Genomic DNA, 19,180 nt, shown 5'->3' with positions numbered 1-19,180 from the left:
AATCTCGGGCGGCGCGGGGAACTCCGGGCGAGCCCACGGAGCGCGGGGGCGGGGCCGAGCGTGAGTCCGTCTCCCGCGCACGGGCGGCTCGGGGCGGCCGGGGGCGCGGCGCGCGTCTCCGACCGGACGCCCCGGCGCGTTGGGCGGCCCGGCGGGCGCGCGGCCGGGGGCCGAGAGCGAGGCGGGCCCGGAGCGCGGCGCGGGGAATGCGCGGCCGCCAGGTCGCGCGAAGGGCCGCTGTGCAGGGCCGGACGCTCGGCGGTGCGGTGTCTCGCCGACAAGTGAGGAGGCGAAGTGTGGTCGTCGTCGGGCGCTAAGGTTTGCCTTTTTCAAGTGAATGCGAATGTCATTGTGACACGAGCTAGTTTTCCACGACCCGCGATAGTACGAGTTCAAAGGACACAAGCGTTCCTCCCCCAGCCCCTCAACTTCAGTCGCCTCGGCGGCGCGAAAGGAGTGTAGCATTATGTTCGCGCGCAGTCGCGCTCGCACCCACGTCTTTGCCAGAAAGCGCGCCCTTTCTTCGGGCCGTCAGTTCCGGCCGCTAGTTGCCTTTCCCAAACTGAGAGTCACTTTCCTTCGCGTAGAGGCTGGGGGCGGGGGGGAGGGGGTGTTGGGGGGGTAGGGAGGGAAAGGGGAGAGAGGGACGCGCCTGGGAAGCTGAATACTCCCGCCCGTGGCCCCGCGCGACCCCAGCTGCCCGGTCTGTGAGGGAGAACGGCCCGCCCTCTCCAAACTGGGGGAGCCCCGGCCTCGTCACCAAAGCAGCGCGCCAGGCGCGCCGGGGAGGGGGCCGGTCACCCGCGGAGCACCCAGCTGCGTGGCAACGCCGCCCCCTGCCGGTGCCCTGCGGAGCTGCGTTCCCAAAGCGGAGGAACCGGCTGGACCTCAGACGGAGGCCCTGATCCCTCAGCGCCGGCCTCCACGGTGGGGTGGTCGGGGAAGGGACCCTAGGACGACCAACCACACAATTCTCACAGGCCCGTCGCTTCCCCAGATACACATTCATGTGTCCAGCCACCCATGCATAAATGCATCCATTCTGCTCCTGCATTCAGAAGAAGCACATATAGGCATGTGGCTTGACCACCTGTTATGTGCCAGGCACCAAGTTGAGTGCTGAGGATTTCAGAATTACTGCGTTTCGAGCAGTCTAGTGGGCATGACAGGCAAGTAGAGAATTATGGTTCAACTGTACATGTGTTATGGGGGAGGAACGATGTGACACAGAGCAGCGGTGGGCTCAGGGGAACTAGGGGAGAAGAGTGGAGGACAGATGTCCTTTGGATCGGATCATGAAAAGTGGCTTTTTCTTGGTAGTTGAGGAAGAAGGAGGTAAGCACTGTCAGCAAAGGGAAGAGTGTAAAGGAATTAGAGTTTGAGCAAGGCTGTATAGACCACCACGGTAAGAAAGGAGATTGGGGTATTTCCAGGAACTTACTGAGCACCTCTGGGCTATACTCTGCTTAGGTCTTTACACCTAGCACCTCATTTAATCTTCAGTTGAGAAGATATTCTTCTCAGTTGAGAAGGGATTTGGAAACAGAGGAACTGGGAGGTAAAGAGATTTGCCCCTTTCATGGCTAATAAGTGGTGAAGTCAGGCCTTGAACCCAACCCATTTCTCTGGGAGTGCTGTTTAGCCATCGTTTTTTAGGAATGGGATACCTGTAGCTTACCAGTACCTCCCATTGGAAGGTAGTACAGCAGCAAGTACAGCAGCAAAAACGATTTGAAAGAAAAAGAAAAGGCCTGTTAAAAGTGCTTCTCTCAAAGGCTAATATGAATTCTGCCCCTGAAAACAAGGGCAAAGGAATAGATCATGTATTAGGTACACTGCACTAAAAAGAAATCAAGGGGTTAGCCCCACTGCCATTATTTTGTACTTAAACCCTTTTTCAAAAAATAAAGTGGAAAAAAAAAATCAGAAGAGTCTCAGAGCCTCTGAGCACCGGGGCTTCACTTATGCCCAGGATTTTGTTCTGTAGGGCTAAAGGAATCTGCATTTTAGCACGTCGCCCGTGTGATGCTAACACGGGCCCAGCCACACTCTACACCGAGCTAACAAGGGCCACTGCAGCCTGGTTCTCTAGGTGGGCACCCTCTCCCCAGCAGAGGCTGCTCTTTTCTGCCCAGCTGCTCTCATGGCCTCCCCCAAGAGTGGAGGGCATGGCTGAGAGGCAGAACTGGAGCCTGAGGCCAGATACAGAGAGACTGCGATGCATCAGACCCTGTGCAAGGGGAAAAGATGAGAGTCCCAGCAGCAGTGGGGCAAGACCCCTTCTCTCAAGCTGCCAGGGCTTTGTGGCTGACACTTCCCTGACCCCTTAACAAAGCATTCCCCATCCCCATTCGGGTTCTCCCTTCATAGCAACCTTCCAAATCTCCGTAATCCAGACCCACCGCCTCCTGCCCTGGGACATCTGGGATCTCTTACTGTTGGCAGCACTGGATGGTGCTTTGACTGGATTCATATGGGCCTGATTCATAGTGGCCACTGGATACATATTGTTGCATGAAAGCATCTGTTGTTCTTTGTCTCTCTTCTCCCCGTCTTCCAACTGAGATATTTACATTCTGGAGAGAAAAAAAATGTTCATCCTTACATGAAATTGCAAATTTTGCAATTGCAAGCATTTTTTTCCCTAGAAACCAAAGTAATTATCAAATGAGAAAGTCTGTACTCTCCAAACACATTCACAAGCAAGGTCATCGCTCAACACAGTTATCCTTGGATTAAATTTAGCTGCAGAGTTGTCATATATGTGTGTGTGTGTCTATTAGGCTTTAGCTTCTGAACCTTTTTGGTAAATAATTTACTTTTCCTCATCTAAAAGGGGAAAAAAAGATCTATGGCAATATAATGCTGTAAGTCCGTATCTGTAATCCTTAAAAGAAAGCTTTACATACATTTCTGAGGAAAACAAAAACAAAAAAAACCACGATTAGTTGACCTTGCTTTAAAAGTTACAGTGACAATCAATCTGGACTTAGCACAATAAGGAGAAATTCAGTTTTGGCCTGAACAATACCATTATTGAGTTCGTTATAATGTGCCAGACAGTATGCTCAGTATTTTATATACACCATTTCTTTTAAACTTTCTCCAAATATCAGAGGTTTGCATATCACATCCCCATTTTCCAGATAGGGAAGATGAGGCAGAGGAAGGTTAAGGAACTTACAGAAGTGGCAGAGCCTTGGTTCAGAGCCATGTGTGTGTCTGCTCTCCATCTCTTTCCCTGCCTTCTGCCTGTCTTCTCATTTTCCTTTTAGACTTAAAACTGAACTGGAAATGCACTCTGCTCCTTCCTTCTTTCCAAGTTCTGTACGTTCAGATTGGACACATCACTGAAGCCCAAGGTGTTTTATCCTGAAACAGCTCTTGGGGCCAGAATGCACCTGCCTGGGCTGATGGGAGTTTCTTCCTCAGTCAGGAAGGCCTGCCACCCTGGCAGGGGGACCTAGCAAGCCAGCAGCCTTCCAGAGAGCCTACGAGAAAAACACACACACACACACACACACACACACACACACACACACACACACACACACACACACACACACACACACACTCTGTAACGGGGTGGGAGGTTCAGAGTCTGCACCAAGTTCACTTAGCAGTTGTGCTGCCCTTCCCATTTTGCTTTGTCTGCTTCCTGCCTTTTCAGGAATGGTTTCAGAAAATAAGCAGCAAACAAGTATGCAGTGATTCCCTCAAGCTCTACGCAGAAGGAGAGAGAGAAGAGCTCAGAACACTGCTGTTAGGAACACTTCTTTTCTCTCCCCGGATTCTTGTCTCGCTCTTGATCTTTTCACACCAGCCCTGTCCACTCTTTCCATTGATTATCCACCTTCCGCTGCTTCTGCTCTTTGATCCTTTCCACCAAAAGTGACAGGACCCTGCAGAAACTCCTTGCCCCTCTCCCTCCCCAGGGTCAGAGCAGTGGCAATGTGGGGAATTTGGGCTACTCCCCACCTCCTTGCCATTCACCGCCTTCCTAGGGCGAAGCCCAGTGGTTCCTGAGGCAACTGAGGGACAGACAGGTGTCCTTCTCCGGGCATGCCCGTGCAGAAGTCCACATTGCAGGGCAAACCAGAGAGCTCTCTGCCGTCCTGTTAGGGTTAGTAGAACAGCAGTCAGTTAAAGGGCCTCGTGTAAAAATTAAAACTCACTTGGGAAACTACATTACCTCTTTTCCCAGGGAATGCTGCTTACAAAATGACTCTCCCCATGTTTTTTTCAGGGAAATAAATGTTTATTCAGGGCCTATCAAAGTCCAGAAACATGCTAAGTCATACAGCTTCTAGTCTTGGGAATAGCAGTCCATCATTTTATTACTTGTATGGTTATTAGCAATCAACAGTTTAGTTCTATATTTTAAGCTATTCAAACCTTTTCATTCTGTACTATCTCATTTTATCTTCAAAATTATTCTGACCAATGTGCAGTCCTAATTTTAGAGATGAAGAAAGTCTAGGTAGTTTTTTGTAAGTTTACATAGCTAGTTCTGGAAAAGTTAAAGCAAGACTCAGTTGCTCTCAGTCACGGGCCAGCACCCCTTTCTTGGGATCACACTGTTTCATCTTCTATCTGAGTGTATTTAAATAATCGATAACAAATCGTTCAGTTTGAAGAGATCCTCTAGCCACACAGAGGGTCATTTGTATGGACTGCATTCTCACCTGTGAACATCTTATAAAAGCATCTGTACTCTACAGTTGAGCATCTTCTAAGTGTCATTTCCTAAGTTTATTTTTAAGAGTATTTATTTGAAGTATATGACCACATAAAAATAGTTCTTTGCACAGTCAGAGATCAGTGAGCTTAGGAAATTCAATATGCAAGCAACACAGTCCTGTGTCATCACTCTTAAAATCAAACTCAATACAGATCATCCTTTAATAAAGGTTTTCATCAGAAAGACGAGCCAGTATTTTCTTGTGCTACTATCAGTGCCGATTATGCCGGAAGTTCTTCCTGTTTTGACATCTTGGTGAAACGCTTGCCGTTTAAATCAATGTTGCAAGTCCCTTGGACCAGACTGTTTTCTTTCCTCCAAACAAAACAGACATTCAAAAGTCACATTCATTTGGCAAAATGTAAACTAGAAATATACATGTATTTTCAAAACCTACCAAATATGAATAAGTAAACTGTTTTTCCCCAAAGTCATATTTATATTATGAGTTTTTCCTTCTGCAGTTTGTATTAGAAGAATGTTTAACTTCTCTGAAGAAAATGGCGATGTTTACTTGTGGTGCTTGTAAAGCTTTGAGAAGGGCACAAAGGGGGAATATAATGAATTATTCCTTTTTTCTAAAAGGAATTTGGCCAAACTATGTATGTACCTTATGAAAAGGGGGAAAAAAAGACCATCTTCTATGGGTATATCCAGCTCATTCATATACATTTTTAGCCAATTCTTACCTTGTACCTATGTTGATATATTTATTGGCCACGGATAGTTTATTTATATGAACTTTCAACATTTCAGAGATAATTAAACATGGCATATATCCATTTTACTAGCACCATTTTGATATGCCAAATCCAGAAATTGCATAACTACCATATGAATTTATAGCAGCTACAAAAAATATACTTGCTCACGTGCTTAGACCATACACTGATTCAATAATGCATATACTTCCTTGTTTGAAAGGATTATTTTTTAACATTTCTACCATCACTTTCTTTGTTAAAGTCTTTTCCTCTTCTTTCCCTTAACCTCAAAATTAGCTGCTGCAAAGAAAGAAATCACAAATTAAATAGTACAATTAATGTTATCCTGATGTTTGGGAGAAATTGCTCCAGAATATTGTAAGCAACCAAAAAGCACATTGTCTTAGAAAGTCTGAGAAGCTGAACACAACAAATAATCTTTAAAAGAAAGTTTTTTTTCCCAAAGCTACTAGGGTGATGAACACATTTAAAAGACAGGGTTTTTTTTTTAAACTGTTCAAGTTGGACTCTGGGAAGATAAATTTGACCACCTTGAAAATTCTGGGCTCCTTAAGTAAAATATGAATGGGAAAACCAACTGCAGACTCTCTAAGCACTAAGACACCTGAATTTATTCTAGCAATATGGGATAAAAGAGATTCAAGTTTAACGTTCTAATAAAAGAAAGGCTTCAGGATGCTAGTGGATTAGGCATTACTTGAGAAGGTATAGGGGGAAAGCAAGAGCTATCAAAGTTGTTAATATTTGAACCATGGAAGCTTCTGACTGGAGATTGATTTCTAAGAAGCCACAACTCTAGCCGGGGTCCTAGAGGTTAAAAGGGAGTTTGCACTAACACATAATTGAGTAGCCACAGTTTAGATAACTCTAACGGGCCATAGAACTGCCCTCCAGGTTTTGAAATTTGTAATTACTCAATGAGGTCATTGTTTAGCATAAAAGAAGTGACATTCTTGATTTTTTCTTATCAGAAAGCCATTTTACAATATTAAAAAAGAAAACAAATGGCACATGAGATTCTTTGCTCCACAACCTCTCCCTGGTTTCCATTAAAATTCTGAAGATATTTGGTTTTCCCTCCACTGGCATTAATCTGGTAGCCATAGTGTCCCCATCTACTCAACGTGAGTTCTCTGTGAGCAGTAATTCAACGTACTTGCACTGATCAAGAATATATGACTTTACTGTGTGTTAAAAAGAAATGCTTCTCGTGAGCACTTGTGACTTGTCTAGTTTATTCTAATCTTCTACTCCTGACATGTCTTGGAACATTATCTCTGTCTTTCTTTGGGTTACAGGGCTTGTTGAGAAAGTCACCAGTCACAGGTGTGTACATGTGACACCGGCACCTTGAACTCTCTGGAGCACTGGAAACTCCTGCAGGTTAGTCCGTTTCTTTCTCAGAGTAACACATCTATATTTTTAATTCATTATTTAAAAAATAAAGTCAATAATCATAAAAATAAAACATTAAGAATAGTCATATTTAACTTTAAATTTTACTATAACAGTATAATTATGTAGTACATTGCAATGTTTTCTATTTTATATGTTATAATTCTCGACCAAGTGCAGAGATGACTTTTAAATATTTCTGACATGAAAGTAATTACCCTTTGCTTATTGGATAGATCATTATTTTGAGTCACACTTTCTTCATAAATCAAAGAAATTGAGTTATCATGACTAATTCTTAATCTGCTTTGTGTCTAAAGCTAGCAAACATTTGGATTAAAACATTGAAAAACAAGGTAATTATTTAGTTGTTTTATCTACATGATATTAAACATCCAGATGTCTGGTTAAACTTCTTATGCTTAATAGAGCAAAATGGAAATTTCAGTTGTCTTCTAAATTTAATTAAAGACCAATTTGATCAAAACATTTACTCTGGAACTTACATTATTGATTTTGAATGCCCGTATTGATCAAATTAACCAGACGCTTTGCAAACTGTACTTCAAGCTGCACTAAAACCTGGGTAGCCTGAGCCTTTAGCTTCCCTTAAATCCCAATGCAGTGCACAACCCCTGAATAGGTGAGTTGCAGTTGTGTGTGTGTGTGTGTGTGTGTGTGTGTGTGTGTGTGTGTCTTGCGGGAGGGGGTTTGGTCACAGCCGTAGTGGGAAGTGAGCCTATGGGTGTACACATCTGCTTATATCTCCCCTAATTTTTTCTCTAGGTATTTGTTCTTTCCCACATCCTTTCTCATTCCCTATTCATTAATACAGATAAATGACTGTTGAATGAATCTAGTGCTATCAGCTGCTGTTAACCTTTTGTAAATCCTTAAGGTCTGATCACTATGGTTACCTAAAAATCACCTGGCAAATAATCTAGATTAAATAGCCTAAATATGTCCTGTGTGTCTCTAGTAAAAATTCTCTATTTAGGAAGATAATGTTTTCAGTTGGAATATGGTCAACTTTAAAGTTTTAATAAATATCCTCAATGCCATCATGAAACAGTTTCCAAACTTATGATCATTTGATGACTCATTTTTCTGAAGCCCCAATTACATATGATTAATGGATTTTATTGCAGATTTAACTTTTCTCTCTTGTTTATTCTTCAGTGTTTCTGGGAATACTTCAAAAGTTTCCACCACATTCTGTTTTTTAATCAAGTGATTTATGAAGAATACTCAGTTTTAGATTTCAAATTGTGCTTTCATACATGAGCTATAAAACTTAAAATATAACATTTACTTGTATAAGGATGTTATGTTACTACTTATTCAAATTTTATAGTAATAAGCGTATTGATAAAAACTTTTCTTATTTTCTTAGAACATTTAAGTATAGTGACTGTATAGCTCAAATTTTAAAAAGTATGTGGTCTGAAAATACTAATAGGCTTACGAGAACAAAGGGACAGTATATATTTTTTTAACATCTCTATTGGAGTATAATTGCTTTACAGTGGTGTGTTAGTTTCTGCTTTATAGCAAAGTGTATCAGCTATACATATACAAATATCCCCATATCTCCTCCCTCTTGCGTCTCCCTCCCACCCTCCCTACCCCACCCCTCCAGGCGGTCACAAAGCACTGAGCTGATCTCCCTGTTCTATGTGGCTGCTTCCCACTAGCTAGCTATTTTACATTTGTTAGTATATATAAGTCCATTGCCACTCTCTCACTTCATCCCAGTTTATCCTTCCCCCTCCCCATGTCCTCAAGTCATTCTCTACGTCTGCATCTTCATTCCTGGGACAGTATATTTTAAGTCTGTTTAGTTCTTCAAAAATCTAAGATCTCATGGTCATCCATCCACCATACAGGATTCTGATTATGCCTTCAGTTCATTCCTCTCTGACAGCAGCATTTCGTATCATCTGTTGGCCATTGTGAAGTTATAGCAGAAATGAAATGTAGGGGTTTCAGTTCAACATTCACAAACCCATAGACGTATCACCATACTCTCCCACTTAAAGATTTTGTACACCTAACTGAAGCACTGATCACAAATATCAGTTGTAAAATTGAAATGTAAATTATTCTCTCAAAGCCTGTGGACAAATGTGGTGTCTCCCTGAAGAGCACTATAGTCTTCTCAAACGCAGGGGCCCCAGTTTTAGTCTCTTGCTGTGACTTTATCTATAAGGCTCCCTTCATCTTTGGCCTCAGTCCAATTTGCTTTCATTTGGGGCCAATGCCACTTTGTTTGTTTAAATCCAATTTTGGCTAATAAATGCTTACAATGTATTTTACTATGTTTAATAGCACTAGGAAATTGAACTTTGATTACAATTAAGTAGAACATAGCAAATATGATATCATTATAGCATAAGTTGTTTCAGCATCTGTGTTAGATTACATTATCCAAACACATGAAACAGTCAAATTTCTGACTTGACCATCCCCTGCAGGCAGTGACCAGCTGCTTCTTGCCAGTTGAAGTCTGTTTTTTGTTATTGCTTTGCCTGTCAGTGGCTCATCCTCATAATTCCAGAAATGCTGTTGAATTCCCAGTTGTTTCCTATATTTTTTATCTGTTACATTATTCCAGAATTATAATTGAAGGAGAAAGAAAGAAAGAAAGAAAGGATGGAAGGAAGAAAGAAAGAAAAAAGAAAGAAGAAGGAAGGAAGGGGAAAGAAAGAAAGAAAGAAAAAGAAAGAAGGGAAGCAGGGAAGGAAGGAAGGGAAAGAGAAAGAAAGGAAAAGAATGGCTGCTCTTACAGAACTTCACAAACCATTTTCAATCAGGATTTAGGTAAGAGGTCAAACTCTAGTCCAAAAATAGCCAGTTCATTTTGTTTTTAATAAATTTTAATTCAAAGCATTTTGGCCCTAGGGAGAAACTAGGTTTGTTCCAAAGGTCCAGAGATGCTAGAGATCAGCTGTCTGTGTTCCTTTAACCTCATGGCAAGGCTGCCTTAGTTAATGCCACATTTTCCTTATTATTCATTACTTGGGAAAAGTCAATGGCTGACATAGAAATAGCTGAGTGCATTATTCTAAAATGAAGTGATTAAATCATGAGGTTGAGAGTCGGATGCAGGAACCCTGGGGATGGATATTTTTTCCTAGTTCTTAAGACAGATTTTTTTCTATGAGAACTCACAACAACAATTAATCCCTTCAAAATGACGGGGCCATAGTAAACTCTATTCAAGGTTGAGCCTCAGGGGGTGTGGGGAGGAGCAAAATAGTTAACACAAATCTCTGTTGAGGAATTATAGGGGCCCAGAAAGATATGGACTGAAACACCCACATGTACCTTTATGTCATAGATTTGGAGAAACGATCCCCCGGTGCTGAGCTGAGAAGGAATAAACATAAGATTATTATGGTGGGCCAAGCTGGAAGGGTAGACTGGGCAATAGGAAGTGAGAAAGTGCATGGTGGTGTATCTCAGAGCGTGCCTGGTGCTCTGCAGGCTAGCTCTACCGCAGGAGCTGGAGTGGGGCCCTAATGCTTAGGAGCAAAAGCCCCCAGTGGCAGAGGGGGGTACCCGGGGCCAGGTGGTGCTCTCCTGGGCATCAGGCCCCAGGAGGTTCAGATGATGCTCCCAATATCTGACTTCAGGGAATTCTCTCTAAGGACGTCTACCTTGAGGCCCAGCCAAATTTATCTTTTTCCAAGTCCCACGTGGACTCCAAAGCAGGTATATCCAGATCTCCATCCTCCAGCTGGCTGCTGGTGAGGGATGACACTGTGTACAAAATCTGCTTGTAGATCTGGAACTGCTGGGATAGAAAGAGGGACCTTTAATCCCTAGGACAAAGAGGTTTACGGTGCCTCTTCACCAGGACTTCCGGTGTAGTAAACTGGCAGGTTATCCATGGTCTCCGTAACAGGAAGGATCTCCAAAGTTAGAGAAGATGGAAACATCTTCCTTATTCAAACACCACATAAAACCCTCTAATTAAGTTCTGAGCCAAGAAGAGATCTCAAAAAGAACAGCCAGCTGGCAGGAGCTGGCCCTACCAGCAGCCTCTGACCCATGTACCTGAGCACTGTCTTTCTGTGTGGCCTGTCACTTTGATTACCTCTGTCACCACTAATTCTGGGACCTGATGGCTTCTCTTTAAATTGTTGGCCTACGTATAACTACATCCTTCCTTTACTTCATTCTTCTGCAATAGAGACATGTAGCATTTTCAAAATTAATGTGATTCTATACTAAACTAAAAAGGCAAGATGCCTCACCTAAAGTCACATTTCCAAACTCCAAGTTCTTGATCCTAAGATGAATACGGCCCAGCCCCCAAAGCTGTGCGATTTCCTGCCCAGGGTCCTCCTCCCACCACCCCACCCTACGTGTTACTTGGTCAGTTCTCTAGCTGCCATATTTTTTCCTCGTTCTTGTAACGTGGTACATGTTCAAACAATAGGCTGAGATAGATAATAAGAAGGGATGGTCAGGAAAGGCCACTCTGCAGAGAAAATAATTAAGCCAACAACTAAAGGATAAGCAACAGCTAGCCATGAGAAGTTGGGGAAAGAGTGTTCCTGGCAGACAGAGCATCTGATACCCAGGCAGCAAGAATCTGGTGTCCTGGAGGTACTGACACAAGTTCTGGAGGGCCAGAGTATGTTGAGGAAGAAGAGAGGTCATAAGATAAGGCTGGAGAGGAAGTCAAGGGCTCCATCTTGTAGGCCATGGTGAAGAGTTCGGACTTGAATGCAAGAAGCCACTGAAGTGTTTGTGCAGGGGAGTTACATGTTCTGATTTATCTTTTGAGAGTCTCCTTGCTGCTCTATGGAATAAGGAATCAAAGAGGAAAACGTAGAAAAAGGGAAACTAGCTAACAGGCTGCTGCAGATATCCGGGCAAATGGTGATGCTAGCTTTGACTACTGTTTTTCAAACTCTGGATCACACAATCATTTTGGTGGTCTTGACCGGCAATATCAGTGACATAGAATGGTGTGCAATAGAAAATATCAGAGGCCATCGTATCACTTCATGATATTTTCTCTCAGTTTCTTATGGACATACATATAGATATTCAAGTAGTAGATTGTACTGTGAAGTGGGTTTATCACTCTGAATAGTGATCAAAGAAGCCACTGACCCATACAGGATGGCCACAGTGGAGGCAGAAAGAAGAGGAGATCCATCACCATAAAAATGTCTTCAAATACATGGAGATGGAAGAGATCACCTTAAAAAGGACATAGAGAGGAGACAGATTTCTATGATATATTTTATTTCATTTTCAGTATTGTATTCCTATATTTATACCCTGCCTATTCTTTAAAACATTATTTACAGTAACTTATGCAGAGTGATAATCAGATTGTACCATTGACATAGGAAAATGACAGCTAACCAGCCATTTTTTTAAATGGTACATTTAAAAAGAACTGGAATATAACCTGATGGTCACCAGTAGGTCTTTCCCTCACCTTTCCGCATTACTTTTCTGGATCACTGATGGATCTCTAGCAGAGTTTATAAACAAGTTCAGAATATTTACCCAAAAAGTGGCGTGAAGGGGAGGAAATATTAAACTCTATGTCTATTCAGTCTTCATTTCTTCTGAGGGAGTGTCCCTTGATCTTCCTAGGTAACAATACTAGTTTTGTTGAACTTCTTGACAATGTAATCTGATCTGTGCTTGGTTTAATGTACAAAGTCACCACCATACAACTAGCTATTCAAAAACTTGCATTATCACCGCAGCGAGCGATAAAAAATGTATTGTGCCTTGGGTCAAATGCCCCGTTTATGTTTCATTTTGCCTAATATAGGATAGAATGACCTCTCTAAGAGAAGGTCATCTAAATGAGTCTCTCTCTCCAATTCTACTTGAGCAGCTTGAATTTAATCTGCTATTTGGGATAGTCTCTAACCTGATGAGAAATAGATTTATAATAAAACATCATTGAAATTCAGAAGCTTGCCTTGGAAAGAAAGGGTACATGCCATGGGCAATTAGCAAATGCAGAAATCCTTTAATTATAAACCATGACTTTGCCTGAGGAACTTTGTACTGTGCTGACGAGAGGTGGAATCTAATAGTAAGCCTTTTCATTTTAGGTCCACATATACACACACCCACAATCTAGGAACATGTTAAGACCCATATGCTCCAACAACCCATTTACAAATTACTAGATGAGAACAGCATTAACTCCCTCCTCCCTTTGCCATTTAAAGAAAGCAAGCTTACTACTTCATCACCTTTCTTCTTCCTGGGATTCTCTGCATCAGTTGTAAAAACATGCCTCTCTCCCCTCCTATCAGAATCTTGTCTTGCTTTGGGGATAGGTGACAACCAAAGACTATAGTGGTATTTCAATAGCAGACTCTTAAAGATTTCATAGTCAAAGGAATGAGTCTCTAATTGTAGAAAATTAACTTCCATTGGAAACTTTACTAGTTGCTACTTGAGGTGCCTTCCACATTGCTTCTCAAACTAGATCACCCAGGTAACTAACTGCATATGCTGAGTGTCCACACATTTTGATAAAGCCACCCAGAGAGCCTCTCCTGACCCAACTAGTTATGCTGCTGACTCTACTGTAAAGCCATTCCTGTGCCAGACGAAACACAGAATTTCAGCAAGTAAGGAGCTGAAGACAGGATAGCATCATCATTTTCAACCTGTTTTTTCATTCTCAAACCTCACAATGTTGGCCCTTTCTGCAGAATTTCAGTTTGATTTGTATTATTCACTGAGGAAGTCTGGTACATATAACAGCTTCCTTTTAACATAGATAAGACCAGCAGGCTAACAGTTCTTTGGGTGAGTAGGATAATTATCAGGAAGCTGTTGATAGTTCATTGCTGACCTGTAAAAACCTAGTAAGAATGAAGTCAGCTAAAATAATGGATCCATTTAAAGTTTGGGTCATATAAGACGTCATTAAGGATCACATTATTTCAGCAAAGAAAATATTACAGAGAGCTCTCCTCTTAAAAGAAAATAGTTTTTCTGCTGGAGAGCTTCCAAACCGCACCATTGCAAAACCTAAACACTCCAAACCATTGAAAGCTCATGTTTAACTGTCTGGTTCTGGTTGTCATGAAGACCCTTTCTCCTTTGGTAACTGATTTTTGTTGAAATCTAGGTGTCATTTGGCTTTTAATCCTAATTATGTGCCTTATGCTAGGTGAACATACTTTCATTGCCCAGGGGTTATTTTTTTTACATCCTCCATAGTGTAGAGTGTATTCCACCCTGCCCTGTGTGATTAGGAAAAGTAGTAATAAGCATTTCTGGGGAGTTGGGGAAAAACAGTAAAAGCAGGGCTGGCCCAAGGCATGATTGTGAAATGCCCGACATTTTTTAAGCCCTTGTCTCTTAATTTGTCATTTAACTATTTGGGGCCCTAATCTCTGTGAAATCTTGTTCAGCCAATATTTGGTGGCCCTTCTAAGCATCTTCTGTTGGAGCATGAACTGAGACTAGACATGATACAGTGCATGTAAGACCTGATACATAGTAGACGTTCAAAACCTGTTAAGTCTGCATCATCCTCTGCATTTCCTAAGCCTCAGGACTGAGGGATACTTAATACTGACTTACGATGAAATTGATTGTAAGAACATTTGCTTGAAGACTGAAAAACTTTTTGAACCCAAAGGAATGTGCCTATAATTCTGACATTTTAGGCCTTGTAGGAGGTAGAGAAGAGACACGGTAGCAGGCTGGGGAAGGCTTCACTGCTCTGGAGTGATGACAGCTGCCTGCTCATTAGACCAGCCTTGCTGGAAAAAAATTGTTGAGAGTGTGGGCGAGGCATGGGGGCCAGGCAGTGTGTGGGACCTGATCATTCACACCAGAGCCTGAGAGCCCCCGTCCCAGATCATTTCCAAGACCTCTCCCCTGGCAGCCCATAGGTTGGATTCTTCCATCTTTCTCCTGCCACCAACCATTCACGAAGGGTCTGATTAGTTAGTGCATTTTTAAGGACCACGGTGACAGAGGCAGAAACAGGATTTGTGAGATCTGAAGCTTATACAATTACAGGAGCCCTCTTTCATAGAAAAAGTGCAAAATAACAAATAATAGACACAAATGTGACTATTTAATTAGAAGAAGAAATCACCACAAATTTTACACTTAAAAAGCTGACAAATGCCACAAACATCACAAAATCCATAAAAATAATGTTTTTAATTACCTTCCTGATACACCCTATAGTATATTTTTCCTAATTTTTTTTTCAGGTTGCATACTCTAATTGCTCCCTCATGAATCTCCTGATAGGAGAGAACTTCTGCATTAACCACATCCATGAGAACCAAAACCTTTGCCTACAGTTGTTCATGTGGGATGATTTGAAGAACTTTCCACAAATGGGCTTCTGGCTCTGAGCATTTCAAACCTTTTTAGTCCTCTATATCCACATATTTCTGGCATTGTAAGGATATGCCCAGATCACATTATAACCTCTAACCCTGTGTCTTCATTCCATGACTGCAAATGAGTGGGTAGTGGGAGTATTTTGGAGAGTGTGTCTGCATGAGGACAGATAGCAGAACTTAGCTACACCTGGAAGTGACCGCAATCCACATAAATATATACATCCCACCAAACCCAAACTAAAAGGATCCCCAATTCAGTTTACCATTAGCCAAATACCCAAAATGTCCTCAGCCAATCTGACACCACCCAACACGAAGGCACGTGGAGAGGAATTCCATATGGAAAGAGAGCGCAGGCTTAACTGATGGGGTTAAAATGTTCTACTTTTTCAAATTTTACAAAAGCATATGCCTCGGCAAATTAGAGTCCCTGAAAATGTAAACTTCTTTAGCTTCACAGGAAACCCTCCTCTTCACAAAGGGGATACCCCAACACAGAATTCTGAGAAAGTCCTACCGTCCCCCACCCCCACTTATGGGAAGAGCTCTTTTGTGCTAAAGTACTCAGTATCCTAGAAAGGCTTAGACATATGTCATAAAAATAATATCAGTATCATTACTAAACTCCTTTGTGCCCAAGCACAAGGCAATCTCAGAGGTAGAAATCATGATACCTGGCTCCCTGGGGAATGGAGGGAGAATCTTCCTGAAGCATGTACCTGGTTCTCTCCTGCCTCTCCTTCGGCACTGCCCAAGGCAACCTGAAGAAGAAACTTAGATTATGTTAAGAAATGTTTCAGTCTAGTTTAATAATTTTAACTGTCTGATTCTTTAAATCCTAACTCTACCCTGCCACTAAGAAGCTGTATGAGCTCGGACAAATTAGTTCACCTCCCTAAGCCTGAGCTTTCTCATCTCTAAAATGGCAATAATAATACTTCCCTTGCAGAATTGTGGAAAGGATTAAATGGATAGCATAGGTAGACTATTTGGAACCTAGTAGATGACTAAGATATTGTAGCTATTGTACTTACTGTCCACATTTCTAGTATAACTATAAGGGAAGAACCAAGAGGGGAATATTGGACAGCCCAGGGTCCAGGGCCTCCAGATGTACCACACATGGCACAGAAGGTCGAACTGTATAAATACTAAGGGGTGATGCTTGCAGTTTCCATTTCTCTACTTTGCCCCAGGGTCCAGTAGCAACCCAGTGAAAGTGACCATGGCAACGTGACAGCCACAGCACTCTAAGAACAGAGTTTGTTAATAAACATTAGGCTTTTAGGAGGCAACAGTAATTCAGATCAGGTTCAGATCGCCTTCATGAAGTAAGGTCTAACTCTGAAATTGCATGAGATTTGGGAAGTGTTCTAGCCTCAGATAGTTTGCTCTTTGAATAAGAACAACAGATTGCCTCTGGTCATGGCTGCAAAGAGCTGGCACAGAATGCCTAGCAGGATGTAGGGGCTCTGTAAATGTTTTTTGAATCCAACTAAAGTGATCTGTTCTCAGAGAGCCTGGACACTGCTGGTTGGACGTGGTACAGGCTCTGAGTAGCCTGAGATGTCAGGTAATTTGAGGCAGCAGAGCACTGTCTTTAGTGATTGACTCTGAAGCCAGACCACACTGGGACCAAAATCCCAGTTCTAGCATCTTTACAATCTTGGGCAAGCTACTTAAATTCTTTGTGTCTCAGGTCCCTTATTCTAATGTGAGGATAACAAAGTATTCACCTGATCGGGATGGTGTGAGAATTCAATGAGAAAATATTTATCTAAGGCTTTACATTGCACATTGCAAGTACTGGCACATTGCAAGTACTCAGTAGTGACTAGCTCGAATGTTAAATGGGAAATAAGGCGGAGATGTCCAGAGGTCTTTGATTTTGTAGATCTGGCACTCAGAAAAGAGGTAGTAATTACAGGCATATATTTTAGATTTTCTAGTTGTATTAGTTTCCTGTGGCCGCTGTTTAACTTGGGGTTTAAAACAGCAGAACTTTATTCTTTCACAGTTCTGGAGGCCAGAATTCCAAAATCAGTATCATTGGGCCAAAGTCATGGTGCTGGCAGGCCATGCTCCCTACCTCCGGAGACTCTCGGGGAGAATCTATTTCTTGCCTCTTCCAGCTTCTGTACCTCCTGTACTGCGACCTCATCGTTCCAATCTCTGCCTCACAGTGTCTTCTCCTCTGCTATCTATATCACATCCCCAACTCCCTCTCTCTTTTAAAGACACAAGTGTTGTCATTGAGGGCCCACCTGGATGATTCAGAATAATCCAGGATAATCGCCCCATCTCAAGACCATTATCTTAATCGTATCTGCAAGGTAACATCTACAGGTTCAAGGGATTAGGACCGGATATATTTGGAGGCCATTGTTTAGCCTACTTCACTAGTTAATATACGATACTGTAAAACATGAATGAAGATGAAATTATAAGAAGAAAAGAAATCTAAATATAGAACACTGGGAACCATAAATATATAACAGGGAAATAAAGAGGAACCACTATAGGGAAGTGAGGAAAGAGGAACAGCCCAAGGAGACAGTTGGGGTAGGGGTGGGGGGCATGCTTTAGATTCCAATCGTATAGTACTTTCACAAAGGAGAGCATGCTGGAAACACTTCAGAGAATCAAGGCGAGTGCTGAGAAGGAATCACTGGGTTTGACTAATAGGAAGAATACCCATAAGTTTAGCCAAAGTGTACTTATTGGCATGGCAGAGAGAAAGCCAAGTTGTGATGGATTAAGTTTGGGGTTACTTACTTCTGTGGTATACTTTGTGCATAGGCATAGGTGGAAGGGAAGATGGTGCAAACAGACATCTTGACAAGTCACTCTTCCACCTCACTGTCCGTTGTATTTTCTTTGGATTCCCAACAACAAAAGCTCAGAGGCCCCAAACTGGCCAAGGTGGACATGACCCATATTACAAGGGGAAGACAGTGCATCCTTCCCATATAAAAATGCTTGCTCTTCAGCTCAGGAGAGGTCAATGACAAAGGCTTATTCATCCTTGTAATTGTTCAGCCTCCTCTCTCTCTAGGGTATCAATGACTGGACTAGTTAAGTAGTGATATTTTTACTCATTACACTCTTTTGCAATATCTTCAGAAGGACTCTAAATAGTAAATAGTTTACATTTTTTCTAATATATGGACATTATTTAGTCACTCAGTAATCTTTTAGATATCAGACAATGTGCTAAGCATTATACTGGAGATAATATAAATATGTTAGGGGGAATTCCCTGGCAGTCCAATGATTAGAACTCCCCACTTCCACTACAGGGGGCGTGGGTTTGATCCCTGGTTGGGAAACTAAAATTCCCCTCAAGCCTCTCGGTGAGACCAATAAAAAACAAACAAAGAAATATATATAAATATATTAGAACTAATAAAAGATTAAGATAAGATTAATGGCTAACATTCTAGTGCCTTGTATGCAACAGGCACTGATCTAAATGTTTTACGTATGGACTTATTTCAATAATTTAATGAGAAAGGAGACACTAGTATATTATTGCTCTTATTTTATAGAAGAGGGAGCTGAGGTACAAAGATAAGGAAAAGTCACACGGCTAGGAAGTTTGAAGTGAGGATTATCTGGGCCTATTCTCTGAATCACTGTGACACACATTTCTTTCAGCATCTGCAAGAAAACATCTCTAACACACTTATTTTGGGCAGAAGCATGCAAATAAACATTATTTCAAAGTGATTTAACAAAAATTAAGTTTTGATTTTAAAAAAATCTCATAATACCACAAATCCTTATCCATTATTCATATTCATGTTTACGGAGTACCTACAATGTACTAGGCAGTGTTCTAGAAACTGAACTTTCAAAAACGAACAAAACCCCTTTCCCCCTATTTAACATGGAACTGGCTCCATCTTTCAATTTCATGCAATAGTCAACACTATCACCATAGTCCCGAG

General features: G+C 41.9%; 1 long non-coding RNA gene across 3 annotated transcripts in view; it reads left to right on the top strand.

Annotated features, from left to right (window-relative positions):
* The first annotated feature begins 154 nt into the window (after positions 1–154).
* Positions 155–19,180, top strand: part of LOC137204792 (uncharacterized) — a 135,439-nt gene continuing 116,413 nt past the window's right edge. For all 3 annotated transcript variants that reach the window (XR_010933837.1, XR_010933838.1, XR_010933836.1), the window contains exons 1-2: positions 155–318; positions 6,765–6,849. This is a non-coding gene — a long non-coding RNA (uncharacterized lncRNA). The remainder of the gene's footprint in view (positions 319–6,764; positions 6,850–19,180) is intronic.

This window comes from Pseudorca crassidens, chromosome 13 (assembly GCF_039906515.1).
Source record: "Pseudorca crassidens isolate mPseCra1 chromosome 13, mPseCra1.hap1, whole genome shotgun sequence".
Classification (NCBI taxonomy): Eukaryota; Metazoa; Chordata; class Mammalia; order Artiodactyla; family Delphinidae; genus Pseudorca; species Pseudorca crassidens.
Note: the sequence above shows the minus strand (reverse complement) of the source record. Positions and strands in the feature narration are given on the sequence as shown.